The 9,035-nt window shown below is 51.0% G+C and overlaps 1 protein-coding gene across 2 annotated transcripts in view; it reads right to left on the minus strand.

The window, feature by feature from the left end:
* LOC113208146 (RNA-binding protein Musashi homolog Rbp6-like) overlaps positions 1 to 8,659 on the minus strand; it is a 234,202-nt gene extending 225,543 nt beyond the window's left edge. The window contains exon 1 of one of the 2 annotated variants that reach the window (XM_052265509.1): positions 8,655 to 8,659. The gene's annotated coding sequence lies outside the window, so the exon portion shown is untranslated. The remainder of the gene's footprint in view (positions 1 to 8,654) is intronic. The other variant, XM_052265497.1, reaches the window with a different exon arrangement.
* Positions 8,660 to 9,035: the final 376 nt, after the last annotated feature.

The raw sequence follows: 9,035 nt of genomic DNA on the forward strand, positions 1-9,035 counted from the left end.
CTGCAGATCTGCGCCGTGTCCATACCGCAGAGGAAGAGAGAGAGAGAGAGAGAGAGAGAGAGAGAGAGAGAGAGAGAGAGAGAGAGAGAGAGAGCATATCTCCCAGGTGGTGGTCGACAGGCGCCAGGACGCCGCCCCGTAAGCTCCTTTAGTACATCGCCGTCAGTCACATCCGCTTCCGCCCCGCCCGTTATATTTCCTTATTTTTTCAACAACACGGCGGTTTGTGCTCAGCGGGACGATCAACCAGTGGAACAACCTCCTCCTCTGCGTCACTCACGGCACAAACCCAACAAGCCGCGAAATGGCGATCATTTTCGCCAGGAGTTCGATGATGATTGTCGGAGCGACCGCAATCGCTTCCACCCTCACGCTCCAGCCCCGGCTCCCTCCGGCCCCTCACTCTCTCTCTCTCTCCCTCTCTCTCTCTCTCCCTCCCTCTACTGCCCACCCCTCGCTCCCTCGGCTCCCCTCACTCTCCCGCCCCTCTCCTCCTTCAGCCCCGATTGTTTTCGTTACGCGGTTGGCTGCGCCGCTGAGGAGCCTCTCCTCCGCCGAGGGGGTGGCGGGGATGGGGGTGGGTCACTCGCGGTCGAAATGAAAAAAAGAAAAACGAACACGAGGGAGATCGAGACGCCCACGGTGACTACGAAGATGCTGTGCCCGCCGGGGTAAAACCATTTCTAATGTATGCAAAGTTTGTGCAAAGATTTAAATTAGGCCCCTTTCCCCATCTCGTCTTTTTCTTTTTGTCTCTCTTTTCGCGGTCTCTTTTTTTTTTCTTGTTGCTTCGTAGTGGCGCGCCTGCTGGGCTGTCAGGTGCGTTCTCAAATTAATCCCCTGCATGCGACGCTACGCCGTCGCTTCGGTGCGTTGTCGGGGTAACTCATCGCTGCGATGCGGCAGAAACAGTTACTGTAGAGCGTGCGATTTATTTTCTAAAGCGTTATTTTTCTTTCCACACGTTTGAAAGCCTAATCAATTTAACTACAAAACATTAACAACAAGAAAGAAAAAAGAAACCAATATTATAACTCCAATTTTTGCCGAGTTCAGATTGCGGGATGTTGGGCACGAAAATCTGGACGCAACAAGCATCTGGCGCAGACACATGATACTATTTGCAGAAAGCATTACGCCGTCAAGAGTACAGTCAGTGGCCGAAGCTACTGGCAGCCCGCGTGGCGCGGCGTGGCGCGGCGTGGATATAGCGGTGTGGGGGTATACTAGTTCGGGGAGGGCGACTGGCCCGCAGCCCAGGGCGAGCCCAGCCCGTGAAAGTAAGCGGCACTGCAAACATACAAGTGTGAAGTCTTCTCCCCGCCGCGCCGCCAACCCCTCGCGCCGTAACAACCCAACCATCTACGACTTCGCCCGCCTCCCCCGCAGCAACTGTGTCTATCCTGGAGCCCGGCCCGCCCCCGGCCCGCCCCCGGCCCGCGCCACGCGCGCGGCCAGGACTAATCCTCTTGTCCGGAATATCAATCCCCCGATAAGGGATTGAAGAGCGAGAATGACGGAAGGGCCTCGGGGAGGGGAGGGGCGGGGCTGCCCCGGTCATACGGTTCGACGGCGTGGCAAAATGCTTTTAAAATAATCACGATCGGTTTGAAAATAGAGACTGGAAAAACTAGATCCCGGCGCGGGCCCGGGTATATTTTGGACAGCACGCCTAGAGCGTGCGTCTGCCCTTTCTCTTGGCGATATCGTGCGGCGCGAGTGTTGCAGAGGCCAACAGGGAGGAGGGAGGAAGGGGAGGGGGTGGTGGGGGAAGGGGCGAGAGCGGAGGGTGAGGTTGGCGGTGGACTCGCGCTCCCTCCAAGTGGATGAATTCAAATTATCTGGATTTGATTAGTTTTACCGAAAGGCTGCTTCTGCTGAGGGGCTATTTCACGAATTAGAATACACTCTGATTCGATTATCGCGCGAAATAAAACGACGATTCTGACTCGTTTATGGCTCTCATTTTCCTTTTAAACTCGGTGCCGCCAAAGACGGAAAAGTGGGGTTTAATATGGTGTGTAAAAAAAATTGGCAGCAGTTTGGTGCATAATAGCTATTTCATTTATCGTCGCATACAAATACAATTATAACATATGGACGACTAACTTCTTTGAGAAAGGGAATACGTCTATGATTTTAGTACAGAATGCACATTTGAAGATATTAAATGAGTACAATGATGTACATACTATGAACAACTCGCAGATGTAGGCTCAAGGTTAAAACGTGAATTTGAAGGTAACATTTAAATCGCAGCACCAAAGGAGGCTGTGTCATGGTGAACCCCAAAACTTTACACGAGAGGAACGTAAATCAAATATCGTAAAATAAAAACATAGCACCTGAAAACAAATAAATTTTGTAGAGACCGCCTCCCCTAAATTTGTCTAAGTTGTCAGACTATTTGCCCCGCTAATGTTTTGGGGTAACATATCTCGACGGACGAAAGATGAGAAGAGGCGGGAGGGAGGACGGGGAGGGGACTGAGGCTCCCGAGGGAATGCCTGCGCGCGCTCTGGCCGGGGTAGCCGGGCGGCCCTGTCTGTGGTAATCACATGCCCACAGATTTCACGGGTCGGCCGAGGCCCGGGGAGCCCTGCGGAGCCCTGGGGACCAACGGGACCCCACACTGCAGCAGGGGCTGGCGCACCCCAGAGGCCACCCGAGCCAGACCGTTTTGACGGGCTATCAGGGACCTCATCAACGTAGTTAACAGAATATCATTACATGCATCAACGCAATGCTGCGCGTCTTTCGCCTTGTCGCGCGGGGGCGGTGCGGGCCGGCGGGTTGAGCGGGCACACACCCAATACTGCATTCATGCTGGATTCTTTTGTGCTCTGGAAGTTTGGCATCCTGTTCACTTTGGTGGCTGCTCTGTGCTCTTGCACGCTGTTTATACGTGTCAAGCAATGTCTTTATTTGCTGTGGAGATAGATATCGAAAAATAATTTGGTCCGAACAAGCACGTAAGAACCTTCCTGGCCTTACAAACAAATTGCTTTGAAATGCAAACAATTTCTTTGTCATACAAAGAAGGAAAATTGTTATACAAAGCATTTAGTTCGTAATCATTTTGCAGTGTGACGTCTTTACTAATTTGGCCTTAGCTCAGATCAGCCCGCATAGCAAAATATTAGCTAAGAGAGCTAAAACATTAGTCTTAACAGCTAGTTCCTTTTTTCTATAGACAACAGATGTGCCTTACTTTTCGCTATCTTAGCTATTTATTTGTTAAGTGTACTAATAGCCTGATCTAAGTCCAAGTAGTTGAATGCGTTGGGTATCTTAGGCAATTCTTTTTTCCTTGAGCGCTTTCCCAACAGTGTGCAGGAGCCTGTTTCGCCTCCATGAAGACAGGGGACTCTCTGCTTTTCCAGCGGGGCGACCTCAAGTCTTGCCTCCTAATGACCAAAACAACAAAGTGGCGGACTACTGAGACACGGGACGGGCGGACAGGAGGGTGCGCGGAGAGATGTAGAGAGTTCGGGTGGGGAGAGGGGACAGGGGGAGGGGTGCTGGTTTTCAATTTCGCTCTCCCTCCGCCACCGCCAGCCCCCCGCGCGGGCACAACGTCGAGCGACGCAAATTATGGAGCCTCGGCGCAGCAGCAAGAGACAGAGAAGGAAAATTACAGAACGGCGTCCGACTGCCTCCGGGGACGGGGAGAGGAGGGGTTGGGGGAGGGGGCCGGAGGAAATGAACGTCGCAAAAACCTTTGGCCGAGAAAATAAAAAGGTAAGAAAAGAGAAGGGGAAAAAAGCTCCCCCTTCCTGTGACTCCGCTCAACCCCCAAAGCAAAGAGTCAGGGGCCCCACCGGTCCCGGTGCCGCGCGCAGGTCCGTCCAACTTCCACGTAACAAAATTACATGTAAGCATGATGTAACGATGGACGGGACTTACAGCGAATCCAAACTAACGCGGCCCTAATGACATGTCGAGTCGCGTGGCCCGCTGGCCGCGCGTGGCAGTGCAGTGCAGCGGCGGCGGAGCACTGAAACTTGAAACCAGCGCGGCGCTTTCAGCGGGGAAGCTGGGTCAATTGCGTGAGAAGTCCGCACTGTGACAAGAACAAGCAGAAGGGACAAGGGGCGGGAGTAGGAGAGAGAGGGGGTGGGTGGGTGGGGGGGTTGATGTTAAAAGTGAGAAGTGCAAACACGTATAGTACTGGGTACAGTAAAGACGCTGTCATCTTGAATGAAAATTCTAAAGCAATTTCCTTCATTTTCACGAGCCGCGTCGGCCGTTTTATTGCGCAGGAAACCAACTTTTGCAAAGTTTTGTTGCGATTTATAATTCATGGGTGACGCGGGTGAAAGGCGCGCGCGCGCGCCCACAGCCGCACCCTGGGCAAACAACCAGCCATTTGCAAGGGTAGTTTGGGGGAGGTTGAGAGGGATGCGGTAGGGTGGCGTGGCGGGGAGTGGCGGTGTGGGGCTGACAACTTTCCCCGTCTGAGGGGCCCCTCGCCTCGCACGCCCACTACTTGCAAACAACCCAGAGAGCCCTACCCTACGCAGCCCCCAGAAACGGGAGAGAGGAAGAAAGAGAGGAGGGAGAGCGGCTGGAAGAGAGAGGAGGGGAGCAGGGACGAGAAGGAGGAGGGTCTTAAGACTGGGTCCATGAATACATCATGAAGGCAGTGAGACCCGGTGGGCTGCAGGGCGCATCCGAGCGCCCAGCGCGTGCGCGTGACTCGAAAAAGGGTCGCGAGTTCGAAAAACTGTGCGAAACAAAGATCGAGTGAATTAAGAAACACTGTGCACACATAAACATACGTAATTTTTCTATGTTGGTTTTTGTATACATTTTTTAATTGCTACTTTTTTTGCAGATTGTTGTATTCGTTTGGCATGGGCAGCCACGCACGTCGTTATATTTCGGTCGGTCGGCTGGTCGGCCTGTCCGGCCAGAGAGCCCCGGCCGCCTTCCGCCCTTCTGGCTCGCAGCGCAAAACGGTCGCGACAATACAGATATAGCAAAAACGAGGTGAGTTTTCAGCGGACGGCAGCGGGAGCGAGTAATGGCAAGAGGGGAGAGAGAGAGGGGGGGGGGGAAGAGGAGAGGAGAGGGGAGAGGAGAAGGGGAGAGAGGCGGGAGCGCAGGGGCAGAGAGGAGGGTGGAGGGTCCTAAGCGGCTTAGTGATATATTCTGATGGGCGCGGGGCGCGTCCCCTTGCTGCCTGCCTTCCAAGAGCGTTCCGGCATCCACGCTCCCTCTGGCATCCACGCTCCCTACGTCCACGTTCCCCTCGTCCACGCCACACTCCCTACGTCCACGACGTCCGCCCTCGTCCACGCCACGCTCTCTATACCGCACACGCTCACTCTATATACGCCTCCCAAATCAAACGTGCTCCCTAAATCAACGATTCCTATATACATTCCCCAATGTTTCGTTGTAGTAAACCTTTAAGAGCGCAATCCACCTTTGCTTCAGAACAAACGAGATCCCCACATCTTTTCTCTTATTGCCAACCAAATCAGTCGATACCCATTCGGCGTGCACGGCTGAGCCAAACTTAATATTTTACGATTGAGCCATATACTGGCTTTGCCGTGCTTTGATACTGCATCTCTGTTTTCTTGGCTGGAAAGCGTCTCGGTGGACATGCTGGGGTCAGAAAAGCGGTGGCAAGAAGGGAGGGGGACAGAGAGAGGGGGACAGAGGGCAGAGCGGGCAAGAGAGAGGTGAGTGGGCTGTGCGTGTCCCTGTGTGAGTGTGTTTGTTTGTGTGTGTGTGTGTGTGTGTGTGTGTGTGTGTGTGTGTGTGTGTTCGTGTGTGTTCGTGTGTGTGTGTTCGTGTCCAGACAGTCCTCAGCACAGGCATTGTTGTCTTTGTTGGAGGCCGGGTGAGTTACGCCCCTGTGTCCAGCCAATCCAAGACGCGGTCGCCACAAGTTATTTTTTTCAAGTACGGAACGGCCCCCTCCATATTTAATACGCGTACACTGTTCGCAGTACACATTAACTAGAGTTTTCAAAACAGTTTGCTGCGGAATTTTGCATTTTTGACAATTTCGGGAGAAAAATACAACATTTCAGTATCTGAAAAGGGGGAGTAATAGAAGTGAGAGACACTCTTCAAGTACAATTATGTTTGAAATAAAAAGGTTTCTCATAGACCCCACATAATTTTTTTTAACGCACTTTACTGTATTCAGGGTGAGAGAGCGGGTTGCCTAGGCATTTCTAGCATATTTGAGGTGACTAAACAGTGGGATATGGAGCCCAAGGGTAGACAATTTTAGCAATCAACCAGGTTCCTTAAAAAAATTACCTATAAGGAAACAATCTTTTTTAAAAGGATTTTCATAATGTTTTAGTTCCTTGACTATTTTCGTAGGAAAATCTCTGAATAGCACCTAATGGTTAAAGGGTTGGTTAAAAGGGTTGAGTTTTAACAAGTGACCCCTTAGAATCCCCAGAAAAATAATACAGGGTGGTCCACAGGCCCCTTTCTTTATTTTGCTTATACTGTACCGGATGCAGGCGTGCGGACGGGTTGCATACTTATACGGAGCCATAAGGCGCCCATGGTGAGCGACAGTAGGCAAGTCCGCCCGCACGCATGCATGCGGTACAGTTAAGCAAAATAAAGGAAGGGGTATGTGGACCACCCTGTATACTTGCACTTTTTTTTATTCTAACTCTATTTTTTAGACCCCTTACACCTCTCATGGTTATGGCTATTTACAGATTTTTCAAAAGCAGAAGGCTGGACTACAAACAGTCGTACTGATCCTCTCAACGACCATGCATACGATTTGTGCTTCTATAAGACAGAACAACTACAGTATTGACGTTAGTTAATGTTGGATTCACGAGAAAGTTATACACCATGGTCTGCAGACCATGCTGCTCCGATCACTACTACCACTCTAATATCTCAGTCCAATTTACTGGCGCCTGCGACGCTCAGGGGCTCATCAGCATCACGCACGGTCTCGTTGAACTTTTGCTTTGTTTCGGTCGCCATGCCTGTGCCTGCCCGCCATGTTCCGTGCGGAGGCGTGGTTGGGCCCGCCCCACTCACAAGTCGGTCCGCCCCCCCCCGCCCCGCCCCGCCACTCCACAGCGCCACTCCCCCTCCTCCTAGCGCCCCAGCCACCCGGCCCCAGCCCACCCCGTCCCTGCTGTCTGGATCACATTTTTCTCTCATTGTTTTGGGCCACGCACGGTCCTGGTGGGTCCTGCAGTATACCCGCGCCTATACAGCAGCTGAGTCGCTCTTCGTAGTCTTCACTTGCTTCACAAGAGTCGCTCGCGCTCTTGGAGTGACGTTACAACTGATTCTGTGACTTCCGAGTTCCGGTCCCAGATCTCGAATGCAGTTACTAAAGTGTTCGCATGCTTTGTCTACAAAGCGGTAAACAAAACACACTAACACAAAAATGGGGCCGGAAGCTGCAAAGGTCGGGGGCTCTTTAAAGCCCTCCCAGGGTTTATCCACCTGGAACTTTTAAAGCAAAGTCCAAGTATCACTAAATAGTTTCCTACCGTACTTGTAATACTAAAGGTAAACGTTTAGTAATTCTTAATGATTTCTTGATAAGGTTACTTACGACAGCGTAAAAAGTAAAAAGTCTAGTGTAACGGACGAGGAATGATACTCAATAATGAGGGTTGCAAGAAAGTGGTGCAGTGTTACCAATTGACGTTGGCAACTTAACCTACTTACGTAAGCAGCGGACGCTGGACGGGCGTACGGTACCAGGATAGACACTAGAGGTGGTGGCTCGATGGTTCGTTCGCATTTGCTAAATATTTTGACATTGCAATTGGAACATGTTAAATATATTTGGAAAAAAAAGGATAGCGAAGGTCCCATTCTATGGTCTTCGGCGTACGCACGATTCTGGATTCCTGGGCTTCCTTAGGAGTCTTTCCACTGGTCTTCTTTGGTCTTCCCAGATGTTTAGGTGGTTAATGTACACGCTCGAACAGAAAGAATTAGTTGTCACAACTAATAAATTAGGTAATTTTGGAATAGTCAAGAAATTTGTTGTGGCAGCTAACAGTTTGTTGCCACAGACAAGAGTTAGTTGCCACAGCAAAGCTGTCGCTGCAGGAGCCAATCAGTTCGTTACCCGATTAGATGTCATTATGTTTATTAGTTGTGACGACTAATTCTTTTTTTTTTCGTAAGACTCCAAGAGTAACCAATTGTTTGACGGTCAAGTGCGGAGATTTTTTTTTTGTACATGTTTTGTCCTTTACAAGGGCTGATGTGGTATCCTTCATCAGGTGTGATCGAAGATGCTGGTACGAGGCTACCAGTCGGGCGCACGCACCAACAAAGAGAGAGGCTCGGAGAGAGGGAGAGAAAGGAGGGGGAGAAAGAAAAGACCAGGAGTAGAAAGGCCAGGAGTAGAGATAGGATAGAAGAAGGGAATAAAGGGGGAAAAGGGACGCAGGCGTAAGGGCGGGGAAGAATGAAGGGGGGTGGAGGAGAATAAAGAAGGGGAGGGGGGGGATGAGAATAGGGCTGTGGTATCTGTGACTTTCGGAAGTCCTATGTCACCCGAATGAATGAATCAAAGGGTCCCGAAGGACCGAGGCGGGCCGACGCCGACGCGGCCTCGAACGTGTGTCGTGAAGCCTGCGCCGCGCTACGCTACGCCACGCGCAGCGGTGAGCGCGGCAGCTACAACTTTCGCCTTTGTCGACCCTATCACGTCCTGGTTAGGTCATTCTCCAAAATGTCTTGGTCACTTTCCTATTAATTTCCGTATTTTATTTTTCTCGTTTTTTCCTAAGTAAAGACTATAATCTTACAACAACTACCTCGGTGATCGAAAACCGTTTAAAATTATTCGATTGTAGATTGTCATGCCGAGGATCCCTGAGGTATTGACAAAGATGATCAAGGGACCATCATTGTCAACATCTGCATATCGCAAGATCATCACTCGACATCATTACCATCGTGTAAAACGTATTGTCCTGACAATGTTCACCACCCTACGGCCTACAAATGGACCTGAGGAATGTTTGATATGGGGCGTGTCCCCTTATTCTACTCCCCCCCCC

Source organism: Frankliniella occidentalis, unplaced genomic scaffold (assembly GCF_000697945.3).
Source record: "Frankliniella occidentalis isolate FOCC.00 unplaced genomic scaffold, Focc_3.1 Scaffold2, whole genome shotgun sequence".
NCBI lineage: Eukaryota > Metazoa > Arthropoda > Insecta > Thysanoptera > Thripidae > Frankliniella > Frankliniella occidentalis.